The sequence below is a fragment of the Tupaia chinensis genome, unplaced genomic scaffold (assembly GCF_000334495.1).
Source record: "Tupaia chinensis unplaced genomic scaffold, TupChi_1.0 Scaffold000402_1, whole genome shotgun sequence".
Lineage (NCBI taxonomy): Eukaryota > Metazoa > Chordata > Mammalia > Scandentia > Tupaiidae > Tupaia > Tupaia belangeri.
Window position 1 is genome coordinate 1416598 of NW_006159904.1, and position 11043 is coordinate 1427640.

Sequence of the window (11043 nt, forward strand, 5' to 3'; positions counted from 1 at the left end):
CTCCCCCGGGTTTTTTTTTTTTTTTTTTTTTTGGAGAGGTTTTTGCTATAAGGCGTGTGTGCTCACCAGAAAGAAGAGAGACAGACAGAAAGCAAGAAATCACCCCCAGTGGGGATGGCCACACTGCAATCAATCCCTTCTCCTCCATTCTCCTCTCGGGATCTTGGGCACACACGCACACGCACCTGGCGTAAGTGTAAGCCCCTGGGTCCGGAACTCGAACCGTGGTTGACTACATAAGAGTCCAGTGACATAGCCATTACGCTAACTGCTGGTCCCTGCCTCAGTTTTAAAATGAAGAATTATCTAGGTCCTTGAAGTGATTTATATTTATTCCTCCTATGTTTACTTTCTTTCCTGACCAGGTTGTAGTTCATGCTCCATCACTTTGAACATTCCCTTGCCATTATAATTAACTCTCAATCCAGCTTTTCATCTCTTTCTTTGATAAGAAATTTAATCCAAGTATCTCTTTTATGTCTATACCAGAATGTTGTTAGAAAGTTAATAGCTCTGAGATGGATAATGATATAAGTTCAGTCTCCAAACTTACAAGGTATTTTTTCAAACTTTATTTCATTTTCTTTTTCATGAGAGAGAGTGAGACCGTGCATATGTGCATGAAATGGAGAGGAGAGAGGAACCCCTGACAAGGTTTTGTCATGCTGCTGTCCCCTTTCTCCAGCCTTGCTGCAGGTTGGATCTTATATGAGTCCTAGTGTGGTTCAGGTAGATTCACAATCATAACTCATGGTTGGTTCAGATTATGACTTTCAGAAACTGTAGCTCATTATGCTACCTCCTGTGCCACTGAGGCTGGCCTCACAGGGTATTTTAACACTGTACAAAATTCATCTATATTTGCTAAACAGGTCTTCCTGTTATTACCCAACTCAAAAAATTATCTCCTTTCTCATTTGTGGTTTTTTCTTACATTTGCTCTCATTGTCAATGGGTACCCTACTCTATAGGAAAAAACGTAACCAACAGGTTAAGACATCCTCAACTTTCTGCCACCAACTGTAATATATATAGTCTCCTTTGCATTCATTTCCTTTTCCCCATTGGTTATAGTATGTATTATAAGCTAGAGATCTAATTGCATTTTTTTTCCATATAAGTACTTGTCCTAATACTATGTATTGAGTAAGTCATTTTCCTCACAGTGTTTTTTTTTTTTTTTTTTTTTTAAGTCATTTTCCTCAAAGTGTTTTTTTTTTTTTTTAATCATCACTGTATTTTTTCTTTTTATGCCCTGTTTCTTTTTATGCCTTGTACAGATCTCTATTTGATCTATCAGGTTAATCAGTCCGTTCCTCTCACTTATTTCTTATCATGTACTTTAAATTGTTACAACTCTTTTTGTAGGTCTTGATATTGAAGGACTCATCCTCCTATACTATTCTTTTCTTTGAAATGATCTTACCTAGTTTCAACAGTGGTAGTTTGGGCAGTAGAGTACTGCTGCATGATGCTGGAACTGTATGGGAAGCCCTGAGTTTGGATCCTTGGTGAACCTGAGCACACCCATATTCACCTGTGATTCTGGTTGGCTGGAACGCTAGAGGAAAGGGGGCTTTGTTGAGAGTCCCTCTCTCACTCATCAAATAAATAAGTAAGCTTTAAAAAATGATCTTATGGATTATTGAGGTTTTCCACCATGCGAATTTTAGAACCATGTTGTTAAGTTACAAAAAAACTTTTTGTGAATCTACGTATTAACTTAGAAAGAAAAGAAATCTTACATTAAGTCTTTTAACTCATAAATATGATATATCTCTCCATTTAATTAAGTCTTTTATTTTTTCCTCTAATAATCTTCATTTTTTTCTCTATAGATGGTTTATAATATTTTTAGGATTTTACTCATGTATCTTACATTTCTTTTTTCTTTTTTTTTTTTTAAGAGTTTTTTTTTTTTTTGAGAGGTTTTTGCTATAGGGCACATGTGCTCACACGAAAGAGTCACCCCCCGGGGGGAATGGCCACACCGCAATCCCTTCTCCTCCATTCTCCTCTCGGGATCTTGGGCACGAACACACATGCGCCTGAAGTGAGTTTTAAGCCACCGGGTCTGGGACGCGAACCGCGGTCGACGTGGGAGTCCAGCAACATAGCCATTATGCTAACTGCTGGTCCCCTGTATCTTACAGTTTTTAAGGCTATTTTGGAAAAAAAATTTTCCACCATTGTGATCTTTCAAAAATGCATATTTGGGGAACCTGCAGTTAGTGTAATGGCTATGTCGCTGGACTCCCATGTGGTCAACCGTGGTTCGCGTCCCGGACCCGGTGGCTTAGAACTCATGGCGGGAGGGGGTGCATGCATGCCCAAGATCCCGAGAGAATAGAGGAAAAGGGATTGCGGCGTGGCCATCCGCCCTGGGGGGGGATTTCTCGCTTTCTGCCTCTCTCTCTCTCTATGTCTGTCTGCCGCGCCCTAAAGCAAGATAGTTGCCTAAAATCCTTCAATGTAGCCTCGTGAATAATATTAATATATAGACTCTGACAGGACATACATGTTTCTTCATAAACTGGTTCTTGTTTTTCTTCCCAGACTTATCTTTCTTACCAGCCTTAACATTTTTTTTTCAAATTTATAGCCACATAGACCTCTGTTTTAAACTTGATTTCTTTTTTTCCCTTAACTCCTCAGGCCTATCGAATTCACTAACAAGTGCTGTCAACTCTGTCTCCAAAACTCTGTATTCAAAATGCAGTCAACTTTTGCCATCTCCACTGCTTTCATTCTAGACAAAGTCGCTGTTATCTGTGTTGGTTGACTATGGTAACCTCGAACTTTCATTTGTTTTGGACCTTCCTATAGCCCATTTTTAATTTATTGACTTTGAAAAATGTCAACAACATTCAGTAACTCTTCTGTCTAAAACTTTCTGATGGTAAATAAAATAAAAAAGTCATTACTCTGGCTAGCATACCCCTACGGCTGACCTACGTGGATACTTTATTACAGGCCACTCTTCCCCTTAGTCAATGCATTGCAGCCACTCTGGTTGTCATTTTTTCTCAAATATATCAAGCCTTTGTAATTTTTAACGTTTCCTCTGCAGTGAATATACTTTGCTCCGTCATTATGTAAACAGTGGGAGAGCAGAGGATTTATCTTAAAGTTTGTCCAAGATTCGTGGCTGGGATTAAGAGGATGAAAACTTAATCTGTGTATGATGTTGAATGGTGGGGCCTATGTGGGGAGATTAGAATGACAGTCATCAGGGTGAGATCCCTAGTACTGACTTCTAGGGAGTTCATAAACAGAAAAAAATGAAATCAGAACAGAGACACATGGACACAGATACATATGTTCTTGCCTTGTACTGTGCTGTGGCCCATAGAACATAAACTCCAAACTGTGAGCTGAATAAGCCTATATTTTTATTAATCACCCATTTTCAGGTATTTTCTGTCACTAGCAACAGTATGGACTAGAATATCTTGTCTGCTTTGTCTATGGCTCTATTCCCATAGACAAAGGGTTTAATAAGCATTTACTGAATAAATGACTGAACATATTTCCTTTTGGTTCCTCAAATGTACTGAATTTTGTTTTGTTTTGTTTTGTTTTCCTTTCATTATGATATGGTCCATGCACTTTCCAGAGTCACAGAGAGAAGAGAGAGAAAAAGCATCCCCTATTTGAGTTGTGGTCATGCCAAAATCCTGTACCTTCCATTTTTCCTACCTATCAGGATTTTCACATGCAGGTACACATGCCCAGTGAAGTTTTCAAGCCACCAGGGCTAGGACTCAAACTATGATTGGCCGTGTTGGATCTAGCTTTTGAAGCACTTCACTTACCACTGCACTATGGAACTGGCCCTGTGTTGAATTCTTCTTTTTAGTTTATGTCGCTTTTTTTCTCTTTGCCTAAAACAGCATCTTTCTGTGTTTCTCTCTCATGTCCTTTCCCTAGAAACAGTAACATCAAAATATTAGTTTGGGATTAACTCCATGGTGTGGTGGTAATGTACCACTCAAGAGAAGCCAGATCAGACATGACCACCATAGTTTGAATCCCAGCCCCAGTCTGCTTGAAACATGCTGGGTACACACGCAGGATCTGATGGGCTGGAGGACTGGAGGAGGAGGACTACAGTTTGAGCAAAGGGTATTCTATAAAGAGTGCTCATTGCACTTTCTCTCTCTCACGCACTTTCTCTCTCTCATATGCATTCACATGCTCTATTATGAATAAATAAAATACATATTTATTTATTATCAGGCTTCCATTGATTTCTACCCTATCATTTTCCTCACAGAGTATAGAGATAGGAGTCCTTGGTGGGTATCGCTATTGTACCATTATGTTTTTCTACTGGATTATAATCCCCATGGGAAGTTTTCCCCCCATATATCTGCAGCACCTGGCACTGTGCCTTGCTCAAGGAATAATTTCTCCACAAGTATCCTATGAATGAATAAAGGAGTGAATGAATGACTAAGTATGTTTTGAATGTTCGGAGAACCCTTTTATCTGTGTTCCAGGAGACTTGGTAGTATCTGAAAACCCTTAGAGAGCAAATAGGTTTATTTCATTTGCAATGCCCTTTACCCAAGAATCCCGGAATAGTTTAGAAATATTAGTTGAGGAATGTCTATTTGTTTTAACCTTTATCGTTTATCCCTATTGAAGATAGATAAAAAGATGCTGATAGGAAAAGAGGAATATTTCTGTGGAATTTTAATCTCTACCATTATTATTATTTTTTTCTAGGCTACATGACCTCTTTAAAAACCTCCTGAATGCCCTGACCCAGGAACAATAATAAAACACTTTGGACAAGTAAGCAGTCCTGTTGGAGTAACTGTTCTATAATTTTGGATCTACAAATGCGCTGAATTTGTTATCTTTACTCTATTATCTAAAGAATTTTTTCTTTATTTTTTTAAGACTTTTTTTCTGTTTTGATCCTATCTACTTTCTGTTTCTCTTTGGCTTTCTAGTTTATTCTCTCCTGGTTCTATGAACACGTGTGCTTGCTCACCTATTGAGTTACATTTTAGACCTGGATGCAAGCCTTATGTTCAAATGCTTATTTCCCTTTCTTTCTGACACTTGAGCTTAAAACTCAACCATTGTTATTTCCTAGTTCTTTGGAATGGAACAAAATTCTCAAAGGAAAAAAAAAAGGAAAGTATTTAAAAAAAAAAAATCTACCTTTACAGAAATGTGGCTTATCGTTCTATAAAGATTGGCTAGAAAGTTATAATTTTAAAACTCTAAGTAGCAAATAGTCCCTTTTAAATAGTAGTTGTATATGACAAATTATACTTACCTTTGAGATTGGAGTAACTAAATATTATCAAAATTATCTATAGGTCAAGTTTTTTGTTTCTGTTATTTATTTATTTGTTTATTTTTTAAGATTTTGCTATAGGGTGTGAGCTCTCACTAGACAGAGACATTCTTAATTATGGCATGCTGGAGTTATTTTTTGCCTTGGCTTTAGGTAAAATGGTTCCTTCCAGTTATTAGGACAAAACCTTTGCCAGGAAACAGATTCTACTGTCCAACTTCTAAAAAGTTAGTATGATCAGTTAGGCAGTTTTCTTTTAGCTTAAGTAATATTTTACCAGTTACATTTAGAAAGCATAAAATATGTTTAAATTCTTTTCTCCATTTAACTAGACTTAATAAATTCACTCGTAGTTTAGTTTAAGGATAGTTTCTAAACAAGGCTTACACTTTAAAAAATGCCTAGTGGTCTAACATGCATTTGTATCCAAATTTCAGCTCAAATGAGATAAAGCATCGGAGTAGATGCAATTTGCCTGCTACAGAATAGTGTTCAGTAAGTAGTAACTATCATTATCATCATTCATTTTCCTTTCTGATATTATCTGTCAACTAACTTTGGGTAACAAAAAGTTTTTGCTACAGGTTGCATTGTGATAAAGTCTAGCACAATTAATATTTGGATTTAAAAATCTTCCAAAATGGTGCATACAGTTGAAACTCTGCAATGATTCTACGGGCTATGTGAATAGAAAGAGAGATAGACTAGGGAGAAAGAATGGAATTATTCTTTTCTTTCTTTCTTTCTTTCTTTCTTTCTTTCTTTCTTTCTTTCTTTCTTTCTTTCTTTCTTTCTCTCTCTTTTTTCTTTTTTGCTTATGATCTTTATTGAAGCTATACAAAAAGAATCTCCTTAAAGTGAAAAAATACATTATATACAAAAACACTTTCCCTTTGGAGGAATGCTCTGCTGGCTCTCTTATCATGCAGTACCCTCAACTGTAACCCCAGCCTCCACTGTCCCCTCTACGGCTGCCAGGCTTTGGCCTGATTCTCAGCCTCTCCATGTTTTCCAAAACTTTGTTTCCACTGAGGACAGCATCCCCACTGCTTCCATTCACCTCTGGCTTTTGTTTGGCTTTCTTGGCATCATCTTTCTGGGGGCTTTCTTTCTCTGGTCTCCTATTTTTTTCTGAAAAGTTGGGAAATATTAGTCACATTATTTGATGAGGAAGCACCATCTGTCGGCTTTCTACTGGCAATCATGAAAACTGAAGAACCTCCTCCACTGGAGGTAAAACCTGAGGTAGAGCACACCACTAGGGTAGCTTTCAGAGCCAATTCGGCTACATTCCCACTATGCTGGGACTCCTTTGCATCTTCTATTTTTTCTCTAATCTCAGGTAGTAGCTCGTTCAGCTCCTCGATTTCTTTCTCATATTCAGTAGGTGATCCTTCTGCTTCTTTTATCTGTTCATTCAGTTTAGTCATTGTCTTCTCAATGATGTCAATAGATTTGCTGAACTGTGCCACCACCTCATCATACTGAGAATTGTAGCTTGAATGGCTATTTTAGCAGAGACTGAGGTGAAAATAATTAGTTTAGTAAATCAAAATAGGCAAAATAGAGTGGATTTTTTTTTTTTTGATAGGTAGAAAACCCCAGAATCCTGGAGAACCAATTGTTCCCTTTCCACTGCTTCTGTTCATGAGTGATTGACTGAATGGGTATATTTAACTTCAGGATAAACTGGATCTTCCTTCATGTGTGTGTGTGTGTGTGTGTGTGTGTGTGTGTGTGTGTATGTGTGTGTGTATATATATATATATATATATAGAGAGAGAGAGAGAGAGAGAGAGTTTAGTTAGTGGGTATGAAAAGACAAGAAAATTGAGTTCTAGTGTTCTATAGCCCAACAAGGTGACTATAGTTAACAATAATTTATTGTATATTACAAACTAGCTAGAAGATTTTGAATGTTCCCAACACAAAGAAATGATAACTGTTTGAGGTGTTAGATGTGCTGAATACTCTGATTTGATCATTCTACATTATTTACATGTGTCTATACGTGTCTACTCTATATACTATAACTCATACATATGTACAATTATTATTTGTCAACTAGACTCCCCCTCCAAAAAAAAAAACTCTATAGCAAAAAATATTTTTGAGGATTAAATAAACCCATGAAGTAATATAATTCTAAATAAAAATTTGTTAGTTAATTTATTCAACAAATATTTATTGAGTCATGTGCTTTGTAATGGGGATATGGCACTGAGAAAGATGATGAGGTTCATGATCTCAGGAAGTTTATATTCTCAAGGAGAAAACCAGATAATAATGTAAACAAACAGATTATTTGAAATAGTGATGATTCCTGTGAAGACCTATGTATAACTAGATGATAATATAATGAAGGGCTATTCTGGATAATATGGTGAGGAAGTCTCTATATTTGAATAGAGACAGTAATGATAATGAGGAGTCAGTCCTACCATGATTTTGTCATGAACATAATGGTCCTAATTGGGACTTTCATGATAAAAAGGGATTTTTAAAGCCTAAAAATAAATAGTAGAGGAGAAATAGTTGTAGTTGCTTATAACAATAATTAAGTATAAGTAAGACATTATAAATTGATTTTATAAATTTATTAAAATATAAGGACATTAGTATCCAATAACTTTTCATATTTACACTAAAATTAAAAGTGGATACAATCTGTTTCCCTTTTCCAACTTGTTACCTGATTTTTGTAGATTGAATGTGTGCCCTCAAAATTCATATCTTGGAATATGATCCTCAATGTGGTGGTATCTGGAGATGGAGTCTTTGGGAGGTAATTAGGTTATTAGATCTAATGAATGGGATCAGTGTCCTTGTACAAAGCAATCAAAGTTACTTCTCTCTATTTCTGCCATGTGTGGACACATAAGGGATCCATCTGCAACCCTACGAGGGTCATCTCCAGATCCTGTCCACGCTGATATACTGATCTCAGGCTTGAGCCTTTTATAACCATGAAAAGTAAATTTCTGTTGTTTATATCACTCAATCTATACTACTTTATCATAGCTGATCAAACTAAGACAACTGAGCTTCATTCATTCCTTTACATATTAATTTTTCAGCTATTTATTTAAACATCATCTATCATTTATTGGCCATAAAGGGCACAACCATAAATGTAAGAAATGAATACATTAGTTTTGGAATGAGGTGTCTTTAGACAATTTGATTATTTTCAAATTAAAAAAATGGAAATTTGGTAATGCCATTCTTTTGTTAAAAACTTCCAATGGTGGGAACCAGCAGTTTGTGTAATGGCTATGTCGCTGGACTCCCACATAGTCGACCACGGTTTGTGTCCTGGACCCGGTGGCTTAGAACTCACGCCGGGCGCGTGTGTGTGTGTGCCCAAGATCCCGGGAGGAGAATGGAGGAGAAGGGATTGCGGCGTGACCATCCCCCCTGGAGGGTGATTTCTTGCTTTCTGTCTCTCTGTCTCTGTCTGTCTGGCAAGCGCACGCGCCCTATAGCGAAAATCTCTCCAACCCTCCCCGCCCCCCCAAAAAAAAACAAACTTCCAATGGTGTCCTTGGCTTTAGGAAAAAGTTCCAATTATTCAACATGGATTATAAGTCATCGGATCCTTGCAGATGTTTCCTCACTCCTGCACCTCTACACTGCACTGCAGGCACTTGTCAAGTGTCAGATACGGGACTGCTTATAGGACTTGACACAGTCAGCCTGTCTACTTGGGCTATTTGTTTTTTCCTTCCTGCCCTCTGTATCCTACCCCTGCCCTCCTCACTTAACTTTCCAATTCTATCTTATATTTTAAAAAGGTCCAGGTTATACCACTTTCTCAGGACGTTTATTCCTGATCCCCCTAAACTAGGTTCAGTTTTTCTGCAAAACATTTCTGTGAATCTCTTTTACCCTTTATGCATCATGTTTAATGTTTGTAAATATTATCTGCTAAGGATAACACCGTATGGGCTGGGCCAAGGTCTGCCTTCCCCTCTGTGATTTACTTTTTTAGATCTTAGACCAATGTCTTTCACATAGGAAAGCTCATTCTGTCACAGACTCAACAACAGAGACTATAATAGGGCTTTATACATATTTTATGCGATCTTTATTACAATGTCATGGGTTAAATAATATTTCAATTTTATAGATGAGGGAACTGAGAATGTGGAAGCCAAGAACTTAAACTTAGAAAATCCGGTTGGCTTGAATAAATGCTTGGTAGTGCTTAATAGCAGGTTAGGACAGAGAAAAGGATTTCAAGATAAATAGAGATCAAATAAATTTGGAGAGAAGTTAGAAAAGTTATTTTTTTTCCCCAGTTTGCCAGAGTACACATGCCTTTGATGGAGAGAGATGGGGGTGAGGGAGCAAGAAAGTATGCCCATGGGGAATGGTCATGTCACAATCCCTTCTCCTCCATCTCTGCCTCCTTTTGGGACTTTGGGCACACACACATGTACCAGGCATGTTTCTTAAGCCACTAAGTCAGGGACTGGAACCACGGGTTGGCCATGTGGGATCCAGCTACCTGAACAACTATGCCCAGCCTGGGTTTGAATCAGAGATATAGAGAAAGTGGAAAGGATTGGAATGGCATCTGAAAGAACAGGGAAAAGAAGCTGACAAAGAATAAACAGAACTGCCTCGCAATTTTAAAGGCCTGGTTGGAGTTCTATATGAGAAAGAAACTGTAACTTTAAAATAGTGCCAAATAGGATGTTTGGGTGACTTTCTCCAGGAATTCTTAGTATTCTGGGGGCAGGGGAAACAAAACCTAATGCTGGCAAAATTCAGAGCTGATGATAGTTGCCTGTTCCTCTGTTTTCAATCTCTCTTTCTCTCATGGGAGAAATCAATAAATAAATAAACTTTAAAAAAATTCAAGTTAGATAAGGAAAGGAGTAAGAACTTGAGGGGATGAGGGAGTTCCCAGAAAAATACACATCACGTTAGAGTCGTTCTGAGCTTGAAAACTGCTAATAGTTTCAAATGTATTACCCCTTTTGTCAAAAAAATAGCTTCCTGGTTTTAATAGAATTTTAATATCCTTATTTTCAACCAGGTATTTCTTAGATCCACCCAATTTGGCTTGCCTCTTCTCTTCAGTCCCATTTTCCATTTCCAATTTAGGCTTACAAAGAACTTTCCCACTTCTGTGCTTTCCCCCTGTCATTCTACTTCCTGGAATAATTTGCACTGTCTCAGCAGTAGTCCTTCATTGTGATTTTTTTTTTTTGAGAGTTTTTTTGCTGCCAGCACTTGCACTCACCAGAGAGACAGAGGGAGACAGAAAGCAAGAAATCACCCCCCAGGGGAATGGCCATGCCACAATCCCTTCATCTTCCTCTTGAGATTTTGGGCACACACACACATGCACCCAGCATGAGTTTTAAGCCACTAGGTCCTGGATTTGAAGCATAGTCGACTACATGGGAGTCCAGCAATGTAACTGCTATGCCATCTGCTTGTTCTCCCTCATTGCGATTTAACCTATGGAAATACTTGGATAAAGAGATTGAGAAGGAGGCAGACTGACATCCACAGAGTGAGCCAAAAATAAAATGGTCAAGTCTAATACCTGAGACATCAAGTAAGTCATAGATAAAAAATATGTCATCATACTAAAGGCAAAGAAGAAGATACTCACTTGGGTCCTCTGCACATTTATGTGTTTTTTGAATGTGTACTGAAATATTGAATGGCTCAGGTGTCTAGGCATCCACAATGAATCTCATCTTTATCTCAAG

The 11043-nt window shown here is 37.7% G+C and overlaps 1 pseudogene; it reads left to right on the plus strand.

The window, feature by feature from the left end:
* Positions 1–11043, plus strand: part of LOC102486754 (nuclear autoantigenic sperm protein-like) — a 453231-nt pseudogene that overhangs the window by 320501 nt on the left and 121687 nt on the right.